Raw genomic sequence first — 24,096 nt, forward strand, 5'->3', positions numbered from 1 at the left:
ATTCCAGTAATAAAACTGCTGGAGTGTTAAGCCACTTCCATGATCTTCCATTAACCTAATGCGAGGTCCTGTAATGATTTGATCTGCACCAGCCACCTCAATCCTTGCTGAAGAACAAGGAGACTTCTTCTTAGGGAAACCAAATTTTGATTTGTTCATCATTTGTTGATGTATGGGTGAATAAGAACAAAAATATTTATCAGCATTTCTCTCAACCATAGTGTAAAAAGGGGTTGAAAACTGAAAATCTGCAATGCAAAAAAGTCGCTTATGCGAGGCATTTGAGGGCCACAGTAATCATTTCTCAGTGTATTCTTGCTGTTGCCCCTGTGTTAAAAGCTTTCAATCTAGAGAGAGAGAAAGAGATATTTCTTTTTAAGAGTAGAAGTGGAAGGACAAAATATTTTTGCAGGACAAACAGATTTTGGATGAAAATTAGACATCCCTTGAAATCAGGAACAGAGAAGAGCTTTCTAGCAGATAGCTCAGTAACTAATCTGATGCAATTATAATAAGGTTTCTCTGAAAATTCTCTCTTTTACATATTATTAAGGTTTTAACGTTTTCTCATAGGAAATTAATAAATCCTGTTGACTTCTGTGAAGGAAGGCCAAAGTTTGCAGTAGTTAAGGTAGCACTTTGTTCCCTAGGAATATGAAACTGTCACTCTCTTTAGAAAAGCTGCATTCAAAATGAGTAATCTGAAGTGCAGAAGTCCTGGTTATTGTCCCATAACATTAAATACAGTGAAATCACAGCACTGTCATGTATTACACACTACAGAGACTGACATTTTCATTGCTAATGTCACCTACAGCTTAAGGCTTTTTCCTCCATAAATCAAGCAGGATTTTTTTTTCCTCCCTTCAAAAAGAAGTCTAAGGGCTATATTTCACAAAACAATGCCATAGTTGTCACATGCTAACCACATTCATCTAATAGAAAAGAGAAGATTCTTTGGTCAATAAGCATAAAGATGATCCTAAGCCACATGCCTCTTTTTCTGGACTGGGATTTCTTTTTACTTCTACAATACTGCTAATTTTTAAGAAAAGCAAACAAAAACAAAAAACCCAAACAAAAAGACACATGAATAATCCTGAAAAATCTTATTTTCCCCTTAATTTTGGGTCTCTTTTTGTTTCTGTTTTTTTTTTCTTTAAAATAAACTGCTAAACAAAACTGATGATCAGTTGAAGAAAGCAAAGAATGATTAAGGTGTAATGACTCTCCAGCTCCCAGCTGACACTATCTCTATTAGACTCCTTCACGTACCAAAAAGCTTGGGTTTACAAGGCATGGAGGTGTTTTCACATTTCAGTCCAATTCTGGCAGATTTTTCCAGATATTCTTTTACATTTGTCATTGCACTAAAATCACTAGATTTTTAGCCAAAGCCAAGAATGCAGCAGAGAAAATTGATATTAAAATATTGATGGGGGAAGAAAGGGGAGAGTACAGGACTTTCTCAGAAACATTTGCTGAACATATAGGATTAAAATTGCCCAAAAGGTATCTTCCTCCAAGAATCCTTGATCTCTCATCTCTCTGTGTTACACTAAGTCAGGACAGGTCTGGACAATGCACTTACTGTTTACTCTGGCATAGTCTTCACGTGTGCGTATTGTTTGGAGAGGATTGCCCAGCTGCTGAAAGGCATTTGGGTGACTCTCCAGACAAACAGCATGTTTCAAGGATTAAAGCACTATTCTCTCAAACCATGGCTCATTTAGTAACTGCACGTTGCCTCATTGCTTTTGGTTTTCCATTTTTCACCGTCTTAATAGTGTCTCAAAAAACAGAAAGGATGAGTCTCCTGTCATCTAACTTCTGATGTCCAAGCTAAGCTTTTCCCTGCTATTCCCCTTCCTCTTGCCAGCACTGAAAAATAATCACCTTTCAGACAATTCATCTACTCTGTTCTTGATACTGTCTGTAGGAAGAGAGAGATAATGTACAAGGGGGATAGGATAGAATAGAATAGACTATTTCAGTTGGAAGGGACCTACAATGATCATCTAGTCCAACTGCCTGATGACGTCAGGGATGACCAAGTTAAACCATGTTGTTAAGGGCATTGTCCAAATGCCTCTTAAACACTGACAGTCTTGGGCCATCAACCACTTCTCTAGGAAGCCTGGTCCAGTGTTTGATCACCCTCTTGGTAAAGAAGTGCTTCCTAATGTCCAGTCTAAACCTCCACTAGTGCAATTTCAAACCATTCCCACTCATGCTATCACTAGATACCAGGAAGATCAGCACCTCCCTCTCCACTTCCCCTCCTCAGGAAGCTGTAGAAAGCAATGAGGTAATCCCTCAGCTTCCTTTTCTCCAAACTAGAAAAACCCAAAGTCTGTAGCTGCTCCTCCTATGACATTCCTTCTAGCCGTTTCACCAGCTTTGCTGCCCTCCTCTGGATGCCTTCAGATGTGTTCTGGATCCTTAAATTGTGTGGCCCATAACTGCACAGATTACTCGAGGTGGCACCAACACCGAATGCAGTAGGATAATCACTGCTTTTGACCAGCTGGTCATACTGTGATGCACCCCAGGATGTGGTTTGCCTTCTTGGCTGCCAGGGCACACCGCTGAGTCATATTGAGCCTGTTGTCAACCAGGACCCTCAGACCTCTTTCTGCAAGGCTGCTTCTCTAGCCATTCCTTTCCCAATCTGTACTTGTACCCGATCACTGTGGCCAAGATAGCCACCTACCTGTGACAAGAAGTTATCTCCTGCAAACATGGAGAATTTCCAGAACCTGCTCATCACAGCAGTATGATGCTCCCAGTTGATGTCTGGGAAGCTGAAATCTCCCATAAGGAGCAGGGCTACCAATCCAGAAATTTCTCATAATTGCCTGTAGAATAACCACTGCTTACATCACAACCACATCATCACTAGCTGTAAGGGCTGTACAATCAAACCTCTTCCTGGCCTATAACCACACCTCCACCTCGCCTGTCCTGCCTATCCCTCCTGAACAAAGTGCTTGTTTACTTTGGCAGAGGCTATACAGATGGCTCAGATGATTTCCATCCTGTTGATCCTTGTTAAAAATCACACAAGAATCCAGGAAATCACAGCCTTAGACATCGGTTGAGTGCCCTAATCTGCTCACAAAATGAGATCTCTAAAACAAAGCTCTTCCATAACTTTATGTCCGTAGAGTCCCTGGTACAGAGGTATCTAGTACAGTTGGGAGCTACAGCTGTCTTTGTAATCTAAAAGGCTAAAAAAGTTGACAGATTTTTATGTAATCTCAAGAACAAAGTGATAGGTGCTTCATTTTAGAGACCACATAGGTTTAACAGAAGGGGGGGCGAGGGGGTGGGGAAAGGATTCCTATCTTATTAGCACTACAAATACCCAAACTGTCCTGAGTGTCTATGCTAGGAGAGAAGATATGGTTTGCAGAAGAAGCATCTATTTACTTAGCCACCTCCCTCACCTCAACTCTAGCTATCAACATAGGTCATTCCCTGCAGCTGCATCCCCAGCTTATAATCTCTACACAACAGGAATGGTTCTTCCACATGGCACAGTAAGAGCCACTAGTGAGAAACCATAACACCAGGAGCCAACGCAGCCTTTTATCACAAGCCTTCTAACCAAACCGAGTCTCAGAAAAATGGGTAGAAACACCAAATATTTTAAACTTTTTTTTTTTTTTTTACTCAAGAGGATGCACAACATGCTGAACAGTAAAGCAAATTAAAACCCATAGATTATAATCTGATCCTAACATCAAATTTTCTAGGGTGTGGTCTCCATCAGAAGGAAGGTCAAAGCACCAGCATACAGGATCGGAGTCTTGATTTTTACCTGAATCTACTTCATGAAGGGTCTTCTATATCCATATTTTAAGTCCTGTTTCACTTTTTCAGTGTCACCTGCACCCACAATGATGCTGCATTTAAATACCCAACACGCAAGACAGGGCTTGAAAAACACCTTCCCCCATAGGGAGTAGGAGGCTTTTCCTGCTGAAAACAATATCAAAATCAAAGCATAATTTAAACTTCCACTGAGCACTGCTCCCTCCCCCATTTCTCTCCCTTTGTATTTTTCTGCTTTGTTTTGACTTTTTAATTAAAAACTAATCTTCTAAAATGTCATTTTTAAAGCATTATCGGAATTTGAAATGGAACCACCTGCATTACAAGCAATTACTCCAAACTAATAAGCAGGGATATCACTGGAGACAAGACCCCAGGAAGCCCACACTGGTGGATAACTGTTATCCTCAGAGCAGCTATGCAGTGGCAAACCTGGCTTTTTGTAGGTAAACCTCTCATTTCTTCACAGAAGTCAATACTTCAAGGAATGCGATCGGCAGAATTAGCAGGCTTGCATGATTTTTTGAGGCAGACTGTGACTGTTTACTCAGCTCCTGCTCAGGTTTTGGCTTAACACACAGCTTATGCCAAGGCCTGGCGCACGCTGGGAGCAGCGCCATTGGGTCAAAGCGAGAGCAACACGTCTGCTGGACACAGCGGGCAGGAAGAGATAAAGGCCATTCTGCAGCTGCTCTTACCTGCAGTGTGCTGTCCCCTGCAGCCATCATCTCCTAGATCTCTGCAAAATACCTGCCTGGCAATTTCTTCAAAATCCCCTAACTGATGGAACCGGTACAGACCCAGCTTCCAAACTGGGAGGTATAAATGTGTCAGCTTCCCCAAAAAGCTTTTGAAGCAAATCCAACACAGCAGCTGCACTGCTGAGTCCTTAAAAATAAAAAAATTTTTTTCATATTTTAAAAAACCCAAACAACAACAAAAAAACCAAATCAAAACAAAAAACCCCAGCCAAACAAAACCCCCAAAATTCTCCCTCAAAAACACAAATCACAACCAAAAAAAACAAAACCAAAAAAAATAACCAAAATTGAGGTCATGTTTCTAAACTTTGATCATTGTTTTTGCCTGTTGTGGCTTTACCAGTTAATGAACTTTCCAAACTTGTCAATTTTTAATTCTAATAATCAAAGCACTATGCAAAGAGTACAAGAGAGAATATTATATCTCAACACAGAATATCTTTCTCAGCTCTCAGCTTTTTTTTTTCCACCTCAAACTAAATTGGAAACACCGTCAAACTGGATCAGCATTTGAACTGAAACATGCTATTAAATGTAGAAGAGGGTTTTCATATGGAAAAGAGGAATGTGGTCAGTTAAAATTAATTTCTCCACATCTTATAAGATACTTATTTCAACATCTAGTCTGTAAGTCCTCTCTGTAGCAAAGTCACCTTTATGGATGCCATTATTTTACTTTAGGAGATAAAATCAACCTTGCAACACAAAGGCCACTCTTCTGCATCATTCAAATATGTGTCTCTGACTTTTGGGCTCCACTGAAGCCTCAAGCCTCAGAGAATCTAGTGTTCATTTTGTTCAAAGTTAATGCCACGTGTCTGACAGTTGGTAAATTGAGTCTCTCTTGTTTCCTGGGCAGGATTTCTCACTTGTTATCTTCCACTGCTCTGAAAAAGATTGCTTTCAAAATTGAACTTGTCAAGTCAACCGGTTCACTTCTGAACAATCTCTAGAACGCGTGCCTTCTGAGTCGATGCACTTTCATTCATTCATTTATGGCACCTTGAGAATCAACGCAATGAAAGAAAACACTGGTATCCCACTGCCACAGATAATGGTAACTCATAATGCAATAGAATTGTGAAAGCATTTAGTGTGTATACACACATGCACTTAAACACACATATATGGCTACGTGTCTCTAAACATTTATGGCTGTCATTACTTCTTGGAGACCAGGTGTTAGCAAATCTGATGAAATCAGAAAACTAGATGAAGCGTAATAAAGACCAGTCAGTGAGACAACTGGATGGCATTTCTGTTGTGAAGCCAAGGATTTACATGGCAGCTTCTTCACCATCCGGAATACAGAGCACAAGGGGATATGAGGCAAATACAAGAGCTGGGACCTGCCAGTACTCCATTATGTCTAATGGATTCTGTCACTGCAGTCTAAAGCCAGCAGCAAAAGATGTAAGTTAAAAGCAAAATTAAAAGCAATCACTCCCCCATCCCAAAACTTCCCCCCTACCCCACCGTTATTCTCTCAGAAATGCAAAGTCCTAGAAAAGTACAACTTTTCCTTAAGTCTAGTAAAAAGTCTTATACTTTCAAGATACTGGTTTTAGGAGGAAAGTAGTAAATAAAAATCTGCCCTTCAATTCTTCTTAAAATTGACACAGCACTCAGTCTGATTTGATACAGCACACAAGCCTACGAGTATGTTCATAAAGTTAAATGCCTGGTTTTGTGCTCTGTTAGGGAAGTATAACTTTAAACTTCTACTTCAAGGTTAAGAAACTGCATATACAGCTTCACTGAAACCCAGATCTGAAGCTACAGGGATTTAAAAACTGTCTGGAGACTGAGCAACTCTAAGTCAAGTGAGCAGCTAGCTCGCGGACAGTACATGAGAGACTGACAAAAGCTGTAGGAAGCTTTATTTACTCCTTCAGTGAGCCTAACTATGCCCAAATGCCTCATCACACCAACCACTGTAGGTGGACAGAGATGAACAGGAGATGCATCCTGGGAGGTATCTAAATCCCCATCCAAGCAAGAGGTAGGAGTTAATACTACACACAGAGAGAGCAACTCTGCAGCTGTGTCCAAGGGAAGGAACTTACCAGCCAGAATATGCTATCTGGAACTCTATTTCCCTTCATATTCAGGGCTTTCCAAGAGGAAGCTAAGACTGACAGGAGACCAGCATTTGCAAGGAAGCATCATGCAACAAGTCATTAACCATTAGCAAACACAGTTCTCTTGTTAGTAAATTAGATAAAACAGCGTATTACTTGCTCTTTGTAGTCCCATCTTGAGAGGCATTTGAGGGTCTCAACTTGCTCAGCCATGTTCAAATTCAGGCTTCACCAGGCCTCCTGGAGACATTTATTGCAAAGCATCTTTGTACTCGTACTTTACAGCACCTGTACTTCACAGCACTAGGAGATGCTGCAGATCTTCCCACTTGGAAACCAATTCTTCTAAATTGGAAAGAAGGCTTAACACCTTCCCATCATGGTATCATATGGGAGATCGAACTCTTTTTGACACTAAATCGTGTCAAAAAGTTAAAAAAAAAACAAACAGGCAAATTGACAGCTTCTGCAAAACTTTGGAACTTTCTTTGAACTCAAGTAATCTGGTTTAGAAACTATCCCATAACACCACCTGACACGCAGCAAAGGAAAGAGGTTCTTAAAAGGAAAGCGGTTGCTGCCAAACTTGGCCTTTGCTCTTCCTCCTTAGAGACACAGAAGAGTTTGAAAAAAAAGAAATAATACACCCAGAAACCATAAGGGGTATGAGGAACCACTGTACTCAGGGTTTCTATGAAATGAATGCCATGTGTTCACAGTATGCTTTTCTATAGGAATAAAGATACCTGTATACACAAGCATAAGTACAAATATACGATGAAGAGAGTATGCCATCTTATACAAAATTTTGCACAGGGCTTGCAAATAAGGCTGTAAAGCATCTTAACTTTTTTCCAGATGTGATATCAAGTTGATAAAAAATTGGGTTTGTTACAATTCACTCTATCACAAACTTCTCATAGAACGTGGAGACAGAGAGAGTACTCGGACTTCTCCCTGTTCAGAATGACTGATCTTGATGAATACATTTCAAAGGGGTTTTTTTGTGTCATTGTACTAATAAATATATTTCTGCTAATTTGTATCTAACAATATGCCCCAGAAAGCTCATCCATACGACAAATGCCTATTTCCTGTCTCTGCTTCAATTGCATAGTGACATGCCTGCCCTTACTACATTTAATACCTGCTGAAATCAAAAAGAAATGTAAAAGAAATTCAAAACAGCAAAGAAGATGCAAATCTTTGCCACAAAGATGTCCAGAAGTCCTAACTAAGGGCTGACTAGACACCAAAAACTAGGAAAATCCTTCATCTCTGATAAAGTATCTTTCACTTGTACAGTATCAAAACTTTCAAAAATGCTGTTATCTGAAGCTCTCTTCAGTCCTTCAGGAAGCTTCTATGAAACTATAAAGCAGTAGATAGTTTGGCAAAATCAACCAAAAAATCCCCAACCTATAGCTCATAGACACTACAAGCACTATTCAGCTGCCATGAAGGAATTGCGTAGATTTTACCTCAAACTAAATTTGAAACAGTTGTATAACAACAGAAAGGCATGTTGAGACTGAGCCTATAAACAGACCTTCATCTTCCAAAACCATTACAAACAGCATCCCCACATTTCTGAAAAGTTAGGTTTAAATTATTTAAGGTTAGGCTTAAAAGTTACACTTAAATTATTGAATTAATAGAAATGCAATAGGAACTTGCACTATGGAAGGGACTTCCAGAATGCTAACTTCCTTTTATAATTCCACTGGCAGGAGATAATTGGCTTGTGAATTCATGATGACTATATGACTTGCTCTTGGCCTATCGTTAGTGCCCTCATACTCATAACTCTTAAGACCATTTTCAGATGAGAGGAGCTTTCATGATTATGCTACTCAGCATGAGGAACAGGGGGTAGTGGGTAAATTAAAGTTTAGCTACAATTTACCGGTCACATCAGGAGCTGGTATAAAATTACATCACTCTATTACGGCTGTAGTTCCACATAATTATTTTTACTGACAGAACATCTGATTTAAGAGGGCTAAGTCTCCCGCCTCAGTGCAACTGTGCTCTCCTCACAACGGAGTCCACTGTCACCTTACTTAAGCTCATTCAGTTACTTGCATTGCCACACTCTAAATTAGAGCTGCAAAATCAGACAGCTAAAATAATGCAAACATAAATAAATGAAACTTTAATGAAGCTATGGTAACATCCACCAGTTTCAAGTCTGATCCTGTGTTGTTCGTGAACTGTAACTACTTCTTGATTTCAGGAATTTGTGTTTCTGTTATTTGGGTCTAAACGGTGACTGCAGGGAGACAGCAACATCTAAACAGACCATCACATTTATCAGCTGCTCACTGGGTTCAAAGTGTTTGAGTTATTTTTGGTAAGTGCTACACTCTAATATATGTATCATATTTCCCCCTTAGCATAAATGAAAGGTGAGGGTGAACTCACATCTGTTTGCAGGCAGTTAGTTTTAACTATCTCCTATCCAGCCAAACAGTCCAAGAGACCTTTTGAAGCAATCAGGACCAAGTAAGGATTAATTAATTTCTGTTGACCTCAAAAAAGGGACCAATATCAAGCTCTTGGGGCTGACCTGAGGCCAAGACCTTCAGCGAGACAAAGTACTCCATTTTCCACCTGAAGTCAAAGCAGATCATCTGAGATCTGACCACAGGCATTTGCACATAGCCAAGACAGGCCAGCTCTTGGCCAAGTAAAGGATGCTGGTTCACCAGAAATGCAGGCAACAAACTGAAAGCAGGCAGAATGTCAAAAACATAAGGAAGCGTTGGTGCAACACACCAAAGAACATAAGGCTGTTCACGAGCTCCGTGCAGAGGAAAGACTTTTTTGATGGAGCAGCAACTGTGCACACTGACCAAGGTAAGGGGTGGGGGCCATGTGCTCAGGCAAGCTGAAAGTTATCCCTAGCTCTTGCTTATTCAGTAGATATTTGACTTTGATATATTTTCCCATTCCTATTAATTGGAAATAACGGAGCTATCTCACAAATTTTCTGTGAAGCTTCATCCAGACAAAAAAAAATCCTGTAAGGTCACAGAGGTGAACAGCATTTTTTTTTTTTTTTTTAAATTTTAAATATTGCTACTCTGCCCATGGTCTTGGCTGCAGCACAACTGAAAGCTGCCCCCTTCCTTTGGGGACCTTGGAAAGAGCTGTAGGAGCTGCTTTTGCGGGAGCTAAGGCTACCATTTGGCTACGGCATCAATCCTGGAGTGACAGCAGAGTTCACGCATTCAGCAGTTAGTGCCTTTAGACAGGCACAAATAATTCACAGGCCAGTGGGTGGCTGTGACAGATGAAGTGATCTCTGAGTGATGAAGGTCAAGTTCTCTGCTGAAGCGAACTGGGACAGCACGGCAGGGAAGCCAGCAGAGACCCAGTTCTGAAGAGTGGGGAGCCCAGCCTACCTAAAGTCACCGAGAAATTCCTGTGTATTGACAACTCTTAATTTCAATTTCATCAAGATCTTGCAGCTTCTCTCTGCATTTTTAACTCTGTTTCCACTTCCTTTACTTCCGTTTTTCTCTCCCTCAGTACTCTTCCCTTTTCTTTCTCTAGTCTTTTCCATTAGACACGTCACCCCCTTCACGTCTTGCTTCATGTGATGCATTGACCTCCTCCTCTCATTTTCTGAACCATCCTTGTCTGACTTAAAGAGATGTTTCCACATTTAAACTCTACTGTTATGAAAGAGATGGAGGCAAAGGGTGGAAGGGTGGGAGTTTTGCGGAGTAAGCACACAGATACGCAGTGCAGTGTTTCAATCCACGGTGCACATTTTTAGATGAAGAGTCAAGAAGATAGTTTGCTTCTGCTAGTTTAAATAAAATGAAAGGGCACAATTCTGAACCTGACTCATTACTGGGACACTCTCTGAGCTACTTTAAGCAAGCAGCGAGGTATAGAAGCAATGCCAGCTGCAATCGCCGTAGGACCTGGTATGCTTAGAAATTAATCAAAGTAGTTACTGCAGAATAAGTACTTTAAAGTGGTTTCAAGAGATCAATTTCTACATAGACACTCTTACTCCAGAGCAAATGTCCTCACAGGGGATTACATCTATATAATTAACCTAGAATAGTTTATCCCAGGAAAAGTCTAGGAGTAGACAGATCTTAGGCTTTGGCTTTCCCTACAGCTTTGCTCATTTTCTTTCAACTTCAAGTATTTACTGCTTACTTAGGTCACTTCCACTACAACCTGTGATCTTACGGAAGAAACCAGAGAAAGAAAATTATCCACTGCATTGAGGAGAAACAGGGATAGGAATAGGCAGAGCTATAAAAAGAATACAGCATTTCCCCCTGACAGTAACCAGCCATAACAGTTTGTGGGTTGCAACCACAGGAAGATTTCTCATTACACCAGGCAAGGAGCTAATGAACATAGCTGTGACTCAGTGCTGCTGAACACCAGGCAAGCAGAAGATAGTATACGTATCACTGAAGGGCCAACATTCCAGCAGACTTTCTCAGCCCCTTTACTCAAAGGAAAAAGTTTCCTTTAAGTAAAGGAAAAACCTGATCAGAAAAAACCTGATCATTAACTTTAGAGTTAAGAAGAAAAAATATAAGTGATAACGCTGACCAGGTTGTTCATTTCACCCAGCTTCCCAAAAGCTCACCAAGTACAGAAGCAGCAGAAAATGCGTAAGAAGCAGAAGCTATTTTTTTCTGAAAAAGATGTTCTGTTTACTGCAATCCCATGTAACTGCCTTTGGTAACACAGATCATGCCTGAAAACCCAGCACATCAAAAATGCTAGTATTTTCCAGATGTATTATACCCACTAGCATAACCTTCATAACCATATTTCTTGGGGGTCTTTAAGGAGTTTAAAGACCAGCTTATATCTACACTAGTGAAGTAGAGCAAAGCCAGTTCAGACAGAAGCCCCCCTTTTAGTACTCTCCAATTTGTATCTTTGCATTTTCAAAAGAGCCCTTTACTCAAATTCTCAGTCTACCACTTAGGTAGCCATGGAGGGGAAGAGCAGTTTATAAATGTGCTTGGAGTTCTGCAGCTCCCAAGATTACACTAAAGGTCAGACTTTTCTAGTCCTTAAGGGACAAGCAGCACCCTAAACACCTGGAAGACAGGGCCATCCATTTAAGTAATTAGGAATTAACTGAGCTGGTAATTTTTGCTCATTCTTCTTGAGCCATAAAGACACCCTAAATAAGAAAGCAAATAGTCAGTACCATCTCTGACCATATGAAGTTGTTCCTGTTTTCAGTCTTTTTATCCACCCCCAGCCAATCTTGTCACCATTGCTTTCAGAAGCCTGATTTTATCTTTTTATCACTACAAGCTACAAGACAGCTTGACTGCAATGAACATGTTCGTAATGAAATCAGTTGACCCAGAAAAGAAGTGTTAACACCGATCTGGCTTAAAAAACAAATACAAGTAAGACCTCTTTCTGACTGTAGGCAGTTCTTGCTAAAATGATGGAGCAATACAGAGACTGACCTGTAAAAGGAGACTGGAACCAAGGTCCTCTGGTTCTGTGCTTATGGCAGGTTCCTAACCTTTCCTAAACTTTTTACAGTTTTAAGCAGGTAAGTGACCTATTTAAGGTAATGTAATTAAAATAAGCAAGAGCACAATTATCTTTGGTACAAGAAGGTCTAAATTTTTCTGTATTTTTTTTTCCCTCAAAAAGCAGTGGCTTTCTTGTATTTTGTATATTATTAAGATAAAGCAATTTATTTTCGCAGAGCTCAGTTTTAGACTCCTTTTAGAAGTGTGGATATTCATTTGCTCACACAAAACATGCTTAAAAATATATGCCTGCTATACTTGCTTGTTTCATTGACCTTACAGTTTTGTCTAATATGAAGAAAGCTCCTGTATAAAGGGATGGGGTTTTGGGTGCCAAGACCAAGATCTACAGGACATCAAAAAAGCGTAACGGCATATCTTCATCCAGGCTTCTATTAATCAGATGCTTTTCATGTTCTTTGACTCAAAATGTCAATGCAAAGTAAAATAGTGCGCCCACATGCAAAAAACTGCAAATCCACTCTCAATTGCTTTTCTATGCTTCTGATCTGACTCTGAGCTTTCTCCTAGCAACTCAAAAAAACCTTCCTACTTGTAGTGCCTCCCAAAGATCATAATCAAAACAAATAATCCACTCATGTTCCCAAATGGAGAGTGTGTGCATGCGCGAAGGTGGAAGCACTGCAGAAGAGGACCAGACACCAGAATACCATTACAAAAACACCCCAAAGCCATTAAATTTAAGAGATTTCAGCTGATGTCAAGCATGGCGGAAGCAGCAGCAAGCTCAGTTTAAAAGACAACCATATGAAAATGGCTCTTCCTCCTCCAGGTAAATCATTCCTTGTTAACGTACTATAGTTCCCACTATAGTTCACGTTACCAAGAATACACATCCAGCAGCAACACCAGTGGGTATTTTAAATTACATCTGTCCTACTGTTTACAGCTAAGTCTGTTCTGGGAGCAGGAACCCAACTTCACTCCAGTGCACCCCCTGCAGTGCCCATTCACACTGACCACAGATGCTGGGATGTTGGCAGTGCCAGAGGAAGACAAGGCTCAAACTGAATTTCACGTTTGAGAGCTAGGGTATGCAGGGCTTAAAACTGCTTTGTAGGATTGAGGTATAAGCAGCTTACCACAGAGGGTCTGGGATACGGTTTGTAATCAAATCTAAATCTCCTCAGCACCATTTTGTCCCAGCCCCGAGCCCAGATTTCTTCTTAACTGCAGAGCTGACACTCCAGTCTGTGAGTTCACATTTCATAGTAAAAAAAATAATGAAAGGAGCTCCCGTATTTCCTGTTTAACATTTCAGCCTTCTCAAGGGTAATAAAACAAAATCTCCCTACAACAACAGATAAGTCAGACAAATAAAATGTCAAACTACTTTAGAAATATGCTAGTCAAGATAATAGAATAAATCTCTTGGGTAGCCATTAATTGCATTCTTTTATGCATTTGGCAAAGAAGCTTCTAGAGGACATATGATAGCTAATACAAAAGGATGTGCTATTTTTGTATCTCTTCTTTAAAATAAATTTAGTGCTGACAAAAAGATAGCTGATTAATATCTAGGGATCCTAAAACCTTCCCTACATCCTTAGGAGGAATGACACCACTGACAGTTCTATTAACAGACCAAAGCAGAGGCTCCGCAGTCAGACAGAGGGAGCCCCATGCTGAGACTCCAAAGCAGGGATCCTCATGCCAGTTCTCATGCCAGCCAAGTGACCATGAGGGCAAACTTGCTTCTCTGTTTCATATCTACAAAGCGATGTTAATCATACTTCACAAAACATTGAGATCTATCAGTGCAAAGTTTGTTGCAAGAGCTCTGTTTTTTTATCACCACCAAATTCCCTAGCAGCACCCATAACAAAGAGAATAAAAACTCCATATCAACCAAATCAGCAGCTGAGTTGTGAGTAAAACATCAGCACGGGATACAGCCATATTTATTCACTTGCATTGCTTCCTGCGAAACAAAGATGACAGTAAGAGCCAATACTAATGGTTACTCAACACCACAAATCAAGAGCATATCAGTTAGACTTAACTTTTCCTATTATGCTTTTCAAATAACTTGCCATTGTCAGCGTAATACAGCATAAAAAAGACTGCACTTCTCAGCCTCTATTTTTGATTAACCAGGTGCTCTGGGAATTTCTGTCTATCCCTAATCATAATTAAAACTTGTTATCTCCATTTTCAATGTGGCTTCCTGGCAATTAAATCTATTTGGAAAGAAACAACTTTTTTTTCTTCAATGGAAATAACTTACTTGTTTTTTAAAAATAAAGCATATCTGTTTGGTTAAAAAACTAATTTTCATCCTTCCTTTTGCCTAGATGTTATTAATGAAGTTTCCTCATTTCCCAGCGACTCTAACAAGAGTTGGCGAAATTCCGCATCTCTCAGAAGGTGAGCAGAACCTTTGGAGAAGATTGCAGCATGATAAAGCAAGCTCTTGCATCAATCCCTGTTTCTGCCCTGAGAGCACAGGGATGTGCTAAGCAAAAGTCCAGCTTATGAGCTGTCTGAGAAAGGAATCTTTGAGGTCTTGGTTCTTTCCTTGACTGACGTGCACACAGATAAGCAGAGAAAAACTCTTGGTTTGCAAATCTTTTCCCTGGGCTCAGATACCTTGTCCTCTGTTTTCAGTTTTGTCTAAAATTTGGGTTTCACCTTCATGACTTTTGTTGGCCTTTATAGTTGGAAGAGGGCTTCTCAAAGTGAGTTTTTTGCTTATTGATTACAGCTGTCAAAGGAGCCTGCAGGTTTTCTCCATCCTGTCAGCCCCGAAGTGTTTAGCATGGCAAACCAGCTCCCCTGTCAGTAACAAGGCAAGAAGAAAAACAAAAACTGGTGGGGAAAGCAAAGCATTACTCCACTCCTACCATCAGGCACGTGGGCAAAAAGCCTTTTCATGGGACTAAGATTGTTTTAAATCCCTCAGAGAGTCTAAAACTGACAGCTTCTGGTCTAGACTCCTTGTCTGTGTATAAGCACTGCACAGACACGGGCAGACATTTCCCTCCCTTTCTGCCAGTGAAAGGAAGACAACAGCGTGCCGATTTCCACCACTCCATCTCCTCTTCTATACAGCAGAAGTGACTGTTTCAGCTAAATCTCACCTTCCAGTGATGCTGAGCTTGAGGTGACAGTCCATACTGCCCAATTTCAATGCTGAAATGCTACTTGGGAAACTCACACTTCTTTCGTATAATATAAAGTACAAACACTTATTATATCCATAATCAAATACATTAATTATCAGCGCTAAACAGATGCCCCCAGCACCGCGTTTCACTGGAAGCCCTTACACCACAGAAAAAAGAGTTTGTCCTTAGTTTGTAAAGACAATCTTAAAGACTCAATATAATAATTTTCTGCAGAGAAACAGATTTTGTTTGGTTTTATTCCTGCACACTTTATATGGCAGTGCTGTGCACAATGCTGTAAGGATGAGGTAGTAAACATGGCCCTAGGAGCTGTATCCTCTAAATTATACAGTGACACAGAGTGAATATTTACAGTAACAAAGCAAACAAAGAAGCCTCCTACTCTTCTCTGATCCTTGCCTACTGCCAGCTCTGCTTGAGTTAAATATATAATCACATAAAAACAACAAAATCGTCACTAGCAATGCAGAAAATTGGGTCAGTCCAGCTGCTGAAAGCCCGTGTTTGCTGCATCTCCTTGGCCTAAACCTATAATTCAATTTGAGAATTGAAAGAAAAGTTGCTCAAGTTCTGACACAGTAATTCAGAAAGCAAAAGAAACCCCTAGTCCAATTACAGAATCTATTAGGTGGTAAATTATCGCCACTTTACCAAATCAACCTGCTCTGTTTAACACTAAAACTTAAATGGACAGAATAGCCCTTCTGAGGGGTCTGTAGTAACAACAGATATTTTAGTTTTCACAGATAACACAAAGAGCGTAAAGATGTCAAAAAGAGTTATTTCCTAGAATAAATCACTGAGCTTTGCTTGATCCAATTCAATTGACCCAGGGTAACGTTAACTGTATAGTTACAACTGGAAATAAGATCCATGCCAACACAGAAGTCATAGATACATATAAAAGTAAAGAAAATACTTTTTCCCACAAAGAAGAGAGCTAGGAGCTGGAGCAGAAGGGTCACTGAAAATCAAGCAAAATAAAAACTCCTGATAGACACCAGCTTTTGAGAGTATGAGAATACCTGAGTCAAAAGTTAAGACCAAGTAATATCAGACGCCCAACTTAAATTCCACTTCACACCACAGACCTTGGTCAAATCCTCAGTTTGCATGTGCTGCAGAAGCCCATTTAAGTAGGAAAGGAAGCATTTAAGACAAATAAAAGACTCCCGTTAAAATGCTTCACCACTTCAGATCTACCCACTTAGAAGTTATTACAGTGTTTTACTTGTAGCTTTGTTCTTCCAGAAGATTCAGAAATACTGTTCCCTACAGGGGAAACTCAAATATATCATCATCTTTCCTTTCTCCCCACTTCAGGAGCTGCACTCTGTGAGATTATCCTAAATATATTTTGGTATCTTAGTCATTTGTTGCTGGGTGATCAACTATATACTTACAGCAACTGTGCCATATGCTGCAGCACCTCTTTTTTAATCTTTTTATCTGTCCTTCTCTTACCACAGCACACTCTTCAACACCTCCACCTTTTTTATAACATGATTGGAAGGACTGGGTTGGTTTTTTTCCGTATTTAAAACACATAGACCATGCACAAAAGATGCAGGTTCAAGGGAGAAAGAATGAAGATGGACAGATTCCATGAGTTACTTTGGTAGACAGGATTATTTTTTTTATTATTATTTTTTTTTCTTAAACGGTGAAGTCTTATATCAGACTTCATCGTAAATAGAAAAAATGGATCTGGCTTGAAAAGAACAGAGTTGCTCTCTGCATTCAGGTAAACAGTTCACTTGAAGTTAGATTAGTTTGCCAGTAACACTAAGGAAAAAAAGAAAAAAAAAAACAAAGATAAAAGATCTGGCATAATTCAGTGCCCACTTCAGTCCCCTCACCCAAAGGGCTCAGTACAGTATCTTTTCAGATCATCCCACTCTGAAGGAAACAGGAAACAATCCACATCAGCAGCAAGCAACATCACTGTTACCAGCATGATCCATTTTATTAGTTATAATAGCTTCTGCAGGTTATCTTTTCTACTCTTTAAAAAGCCATTCACTGAGGCCCTGAGTTCAAATGCAATTATCCACTCAGAACTTAATTTTAGATCAATGAATTGATTGCAGCCATTCATGTACCTGATGCAGGAACGGGAGCTCAGAGAACCCGCTGTGATCCCAGATGGAAAGGTGGCCTCTCTGCAAACCGGGGACCTGCAAAACAGGAGCCTGTGTGTCAGAAGGCACGTGTCTTTTGCAAAATACGAGGAAAACTCTCTCTAGCAGTGTCTTTTGGGAAGAACAACAGAGACCCCCTCATTCACCGGACTGAAACGTTACAGAGAAGAACCTGGCACGGTATAACAGCTTTCATTAGAGTGCTATTGGTGCATGAAACCCATAGCTTGGCTCATGAAGTCATTGGAATGACAACAGGAGCAGAGCACAGGGGAGACTTCACGTTCTCAAGCTGCTGGGATCAAGCTCTTCACTCTCAATGGGGCTTAAGCTCTTTTCTCCCATGGGCACTTCTGAACATCCCACACAGCACGTTTCCACTTAGGCCAATGTTCAAGCACTTAATTAGAACAGAGTGGCATTATCAGCTACTTTGCATAATCTGAATCACATTAAACACCGGATCAGATATGAGCACTTCATGGCCTTGAGATTCAAAAAAGACTCACACATAAATTCTACAGATCCAGAATATGTAATGTATGAATCCATTATTTTTGTGTGGAAAAAAAAGTTTGCTGAAGAACAGAAAATAGAAGAAACTAATACTGCCAAATTAATCTAAAGAAAAATCAAATATCAGCTTCCTAAAATCAAAATATTTTCAAAAAACACTGAATATTAGAATCTCTTTATTAACTTATTTTTGGCTTTTTAGAAAATGATGCTTTTGAACTTTATAAACACAAAGATTAATTTTTTATTTATGTTTTTTATTGAAAGCAGAGATATCCCCAAAACCTCATGGATAAAGAAATTTGAGGGTTTTTAATAAACTAAAAAGAAAAAAATAATTTAAGAAATCAAGAGAACAGCAAAAGGTATCATTAATGGGCCCATACTGTACAAAAGACAGAGATGACTGCACATAGCACTGGAGCAGACAAAACAGCAGGGAAATTAAACCTCCCGCCCAAGTCAGGTCATTGTCCACTTGATGCTCTGTATTAAAACTTAGCTTCACAGAGTCACAGACCAGTTGAGGATGCAAGGCACCTCTGATGGTCACCTGGTCCAACCACCTTGTTCAAGTAGGGCCACCTAGAGCCACTTGACCAGGATCGTGTCCAGACAGCTTTTTAAGATCTCCAAGGACAGAGACTCCACAACCTCTCCTAGCAACCTGTGCCAGTGCTTGGCCAACCCCACAGCAAAAAAGTGTTTCTCTGATGTTCAGACAGAGCCTCCTGTGTTTCATTTTGTGCACGTTGCCTCTTGTCCTGTCACTGGGCACCACTAAAAACAGCCTGGATTCAGTCTTCTTTGCACCCTCCCTTCAGGTATTTTTATACATATTAATAAGATCCCCTCTGAGCCTTCTCTTTTCAAAACTTAATAGTCCCAGGTCTCTCAGCCTTTCCTCACATGAGAGATGCTCCAGTCCCTTAATCATCTTCCTGGTCCTTCACTTCTGTCACAGTGAGACTCACATACAAACATATACTGCTTCTTCTCAAAGCCCACAGGGCCCTTGGCACATGCAGATGTTAGATTCCGTTCTAATACAAGCCGCCTAGGAATGAACACTGCCAGCTTGCTATCACCAGGTTTTAGTAAAATAGTGGCTTGGAGACACTTCCGTTTCTCCAGGAGGCCAGAGAACTTGAGAGCAAGTGGTTTATCAAATACTATGGCTCTGCTCAGCTTTGCCCACACTCCCCACCCCCAATCATGCCAATTATGGACTGGTTGAAAGGCTTTAAAGAAAAAGCTTTTAAGTGGAGAATGTTCTAAGCAGAATAACAAGAGTTTTTATGGCAATGCAATAACTGCTGTAGTTACTGTTTAAGGCAAGATCAGTGCGCTTGGAATGATGAAAACCATCAAGAATGGAAAATTAAGAGTTCAGACTAATCCTCAAAGACAAGATGCTTAAAGACCTAATAGCCTGACTGAAACCAGTGAGATCAGACAGCGATTTAACTCTTTCAAAAAGCCTACAAGGCTTTTGACACTTATTTTCCCTGTAGGCTTTCCTTGCCTTCAGTTCAAAGTCATCCAAAAGGGTGAACTTCAAACACCTGTTTCAAGTGAAGAGGATGGCACCGGAGGATGTGTTTTATTCAACCAGACAGACTCTACAAGAACAAACACGGATGTTCAGCACTCACATCGTCTACTTACTTCATGAGTTAAAAAAAAAAAAAAAGAAATCTGTATGTTCTAGTTACTGAATAAATGAGATAGATTAATTAGATTAGACAGACAGAAGAACTAGGGCCATTCCTTCCCATTTAAGCACACTCACAAGAAGTACTGAGAAAGAAAAGAAAAAAAAAATCTATTGCATAAATTAAACAATTCAAGTACAGCACTAGAAGATATTTCAAGTAAGAAGTAACCCTATAAGAGACAGACTATGAACCACTGATTGCACTGATGTGTCTTTACCCACTTTGGAACACTTTTGCTGCTTAAAACATTACTGCTTCAGGCATGGAGCCTAAAGTGCCATGCAAGATACAAAATCTGCTTTCCCATACAATGTCTTCACTCCAGAGTCCATCCATAGTACAGGAACGGGTTATTCACAACCAGTAAAATGCATCCAAACTCTACTTCCCAAAAGCTCTCAGGAGAGGATTTTATAGAAGTGAGGCATGAACAGGTCAGCATCTTGGGAGAACTCTACATATGAAAAAGGCCCTCAAGGGAACATACATTTCTTTATTTTCATGTCCAGCTTATTAGAACAATCAGAATTCCATGCTTGTTCCAGTTTCAAATGGCAAAAGCAGCAAAACCAATAAAATTTTGAGTAATTGTTTCTACAATGTACCTGTCCAAAGTTTATTGTATTGGAAACAAGGCAGAAAGTGCTTGTGTGTCTTGTTTATCATTTACTCTAGACTTGCTTGTCTCTAACTCTTAGAGACAGAATTCACTTAACTTGTATTCTTAGAGACCACCACAACTTTAACTCCTCTGCTGTAAATCTTTTTGCATTTTAGCACAGGGATCTACATATAAAGATATAACTGACCAGCCACATAGCCCAGAAATAAATTCTGGACTTTTGCCTGAAGCAGAGGAGCAGCTCTGCTGCCCACCTAATGAAACGTATCTACAGGCAACATTACTAAAATGGCTTCTTCAATTTTCACAGTTTTTTAACTTTTTGGTTTATGAACCTATTTTTTCATGTCTGCCAGAAAACCAGACTAATAAGGAATGTCAGTATATATTTTGTTGAAAAATTTTAAAACTATACTGGCTCCACCAAAATATTAACGACAGAGGAGTTCTTTAGACTTTTTCATTTAGCTTTGAAAGGGTAAAAAAAACCCCAGCCAAGATCTCTTTGTTGTCATCATCTGTTTTTCATTAAATCCATATGCTCTGTTAGCCCATTACTACGCTTGTTGCTTGTTCACTGATGTTAACTCGCATTATTGCAGACAACAAGCTCAAACCCTATGCAACTTCAGGCTTACTTGACATTAATCACACTGTGCCTTTTCAAATTCCTGCTACAAAGTTCCCTTCAACAAAAATTAAGCCTCTGAGCTTACAATGATGCATGCAGCCTAACTAGTCCCAGTTAAAGCAAAAGAGCTGTAAGGTGAAAAAAATGTTTCTGTCCCTGTTCTTTGCTTGGTGTTTGTTTAAATTCTGCCTGTCCTGGAAGGAAGAAAGCACTGAAAATGTTTTTATAAATTAATTGAAAAGTTTTATTTAATACTACTGCATTCAATGCTTTCTTCAATACTATAAAATAACACTCTAGGAACATGCGTAGCTGATTTTTTGGTATGAGAGTCTCAATAGCATTCTTAAAAATGCATACCCCGTGCTGACACTGAAACATATCCAATCATCTTAGAATCATAAATAATTTCTTTAAAAGTCCAGTACAAAGGCAGAATTCATTGCTCTTCTGCAGCCACTCCAACTGATGAAGCAAGCTCAATTTCTAAGGGGAATAAAAAAGTAATCACAAATGCAAATCAGAAATCTGAAGGGCAGTGGCAGTACGGCCAAGGTTAAAGGGGTCAGATTAACTCATTCCCTAAAGGCAACTAAAGGGGCACTCTGTCTCCTGGGAGGGAAGACATCTCTAGCTCAAGGTGTCCCTGCCCTGGTAACTAAGGTTCGCCCTTGGCCAAAATTCATGATTAAGAGTAGGTCTGAGCCAGCGGATGGGGATGACCAGGCAACTGACAGGAGTGGGGAAGACTCCAAACCTGGATTATGAAATATCTGAACACCTTCAACATGAGCCACAGTCCTCATCCTTGCAGCTAGAGAGAAGCTCCATTTTCCAGATAGCTCCCACCTAAGAGTATGTTTTAAAGCAACAAGAATTATGGACCACCAACACCAGTCTCTCACACACTAGATACATCTAACACAACAGCCAGATAGTCATTATCTCCCATTTCCCTGATGTGTGAGACTCTTTACCAAGAGAAGCCTTGTCAGAAAACAATTTTTTAAAAAATACTGGCACACTGAAGGGTCTATTTTTCACCAGGATTCAAAATGGGTACATTTTCCAGTCCTTTGTGAAACATTTCCTCTCAGTATTATTAATTGGATTTTTTTCCACTTCAAGGTGGGGGATGATTGACAAAATGCTTCTACTATCAATAAAGAATCATTAATTCTGACATTTCTGTGGAAAAGGTGACTCTCAAAAAAGTAATTTTGGTGTAAGAAGTTGACTGCTCATTGACAACAACAACACACCACCCTTCCGTGTTCGTGGAAGAGCCCGCACAGTGCTGTCTGCTGCCTGAAGACAGTATCATCTACAATGCCTACCACCAAAAAGACAGCTTAAAGCCTGAGGTATCAAAAGTCAATTGAATCTGGAATTCCTCAAGGTATAGCATCCTGTAGCTAATTTTCACATTCTCTATATATTCTTTTCTCACTATCTGCAGAGATCCTCAGGGATCACGTTTTTCTTCTCTGCATCTCCTGGAGCACCAGAGCAGAAAGAGAAAGGGACTGAATTTTCTTTCTTTCCCTTGACAGAAATACACCTACTCCTGCTGGGCTGCATGATACCAGAATGCTGCAGTCTACTATTTCATAAGAAAAGGCAGGAATGATGAGCTTCACAGGCTCCCAAATCCAACACAGCCATCTAAATATGTTTTCCCTTGCACTGCATATCAGCTTGACATATAAATGATTTGTGTCAATGCTATACACAGATTGTTCACAACTAAATAAGACTAGAGCTGAGGCTGGAAAACCTATTACACTAATAATACATTCCAGCAGCTCAAACAGAGATGCAGTACCATGGAGGACAGTATTGATTGACAGGAAGTCACCCAGCTCCACCCTCAAGCAACTCATGTAGCTGAGGTATTCCAGAGAATAAAGCCATATTTGATCCCTTCATATTTCCTAATCAGATATAATTTAGTAATAGGTATGCCTAAACTGTCCAGAAGCCAGCACAGTCCTGAAGAAAACAAAACCTTACATCAGACTGCTGAAGGTCACAGGACCAGATATAGAAAAAAGACCGCAAAGAGGTGAGGATATTACTCCATCTACAGAAATTCAACAGACCTCAGCAAAATGACAGGGGCCTTTTTCAATATATTTAAGCTTCAACAAGCTAAACCAGAAAGATTATAAAATGTCAAGACAATTCAATCTTTTGCTTTTCCTTACAAAGAGCAAGACATTTATCTAAAGAACACTTGAGGGTTTTTGATCTTAGCTGATACGTAGAAGACATTTAAAATTACAAGACAAGGCAGGTAAATCCTGCGCTTCAGCACATGACTTCAGACCTCTGAGAACAGGGACAGATGCTCAGGTGAGAACAAGGAGGAAATCAGTGTAGGTCCACACCTGCCCACCCCTCCAGCTTCCACTGACAACTGAGCTACTGTGATTCATCCCCAACAGCAGCAGTGGCAAGGACAAAATCAGCAGCAATTCACGGAGCATCAGTCCCACAATACCCAGCACCACTGCTGGCTACAGGACTTTTGAGGGAATTTCTCAAGATACAAGGCACTGTGACATGAAGGAGTTGTGATGCTTTCTGCTTGTGCCTGGCAGGCAGCCTTCTGGCTGGCCTCTGCTCAGATTTCATCCTGCCCGAGCCACTCCAGCTACACCTGCTTCAGTTGGGCTTTCTTTGCTCTGGGATTAGATAAGAAGCATTTAAAACACAGAGAATTTCAACCCATGGTTGAATGCACATTTTTTACTGGCATTACAGTGCCCTGGCCAGCCTGCCACTAACAAAGTTAGGTGAGAAGGCTGCAACTCTCATTTTCTGTGTGTGAAAATCTTAGAAGTTTTTTTTTATTTAACATGGGTGCAGAAGATGCTCTGCAACCTCTCCCCTCTCTCCTGAGGGTCTGGGCTGCCTATGCTCAAGCAAGCCCAGCCTTAGAACAATGTGACCATAAGCTGAGACTAGGCTGCTGGGAAACAGCTAAGTGTGAGAAAGTTCTGTGAGATACCTCCAACAGGGCCCTCATCCCTTTACCATGGAGGTGCACTTAAGCTCAGGCCCTTTGCCTGAATTCACACAAGATTGTGCCTGG

General features: G+C 40.2%; 1 protein-coding gene across 3 annotated transcripts in view; it reads right to left on the reverse strand.

Moving 5' to 3' along the window:
- The window catches only part of TSPAN4 (tetraspanin 4), a 367,797-nt gene that overhangs the window by 270,212 nt on the left and 73,489 nt on the right, over positions 1-24,096 (reverse strand). For all 3 annotated transcript variants that reach the window (XM_014957436.1, XM_014957439.1, XM_014957438.1), the window contains exon 2: positions 17,474-17,548. The gene's annotated coding sequence lies outside the window, so the exon portion shown is untranslated. The remainder of the gene's footprint in view (positions 1-17,473; positions 17,549-24,096) is intronic.

Source organism: Calidris pugnax, unplaced genomic scaffold (assembly GCF_001431845.1).
Source record: "Calidris pugnax isolate Ruff unplaced genomic scaffold, ASM143184v1 scaffold211, whole genome shotgun sequence".
Taxonomy (NCBI): Eukaryota; Metazoa; Chordata; class Aves; order Charadriiformes; family Scolopacidae; genus Calidris; species Calidris pugnax.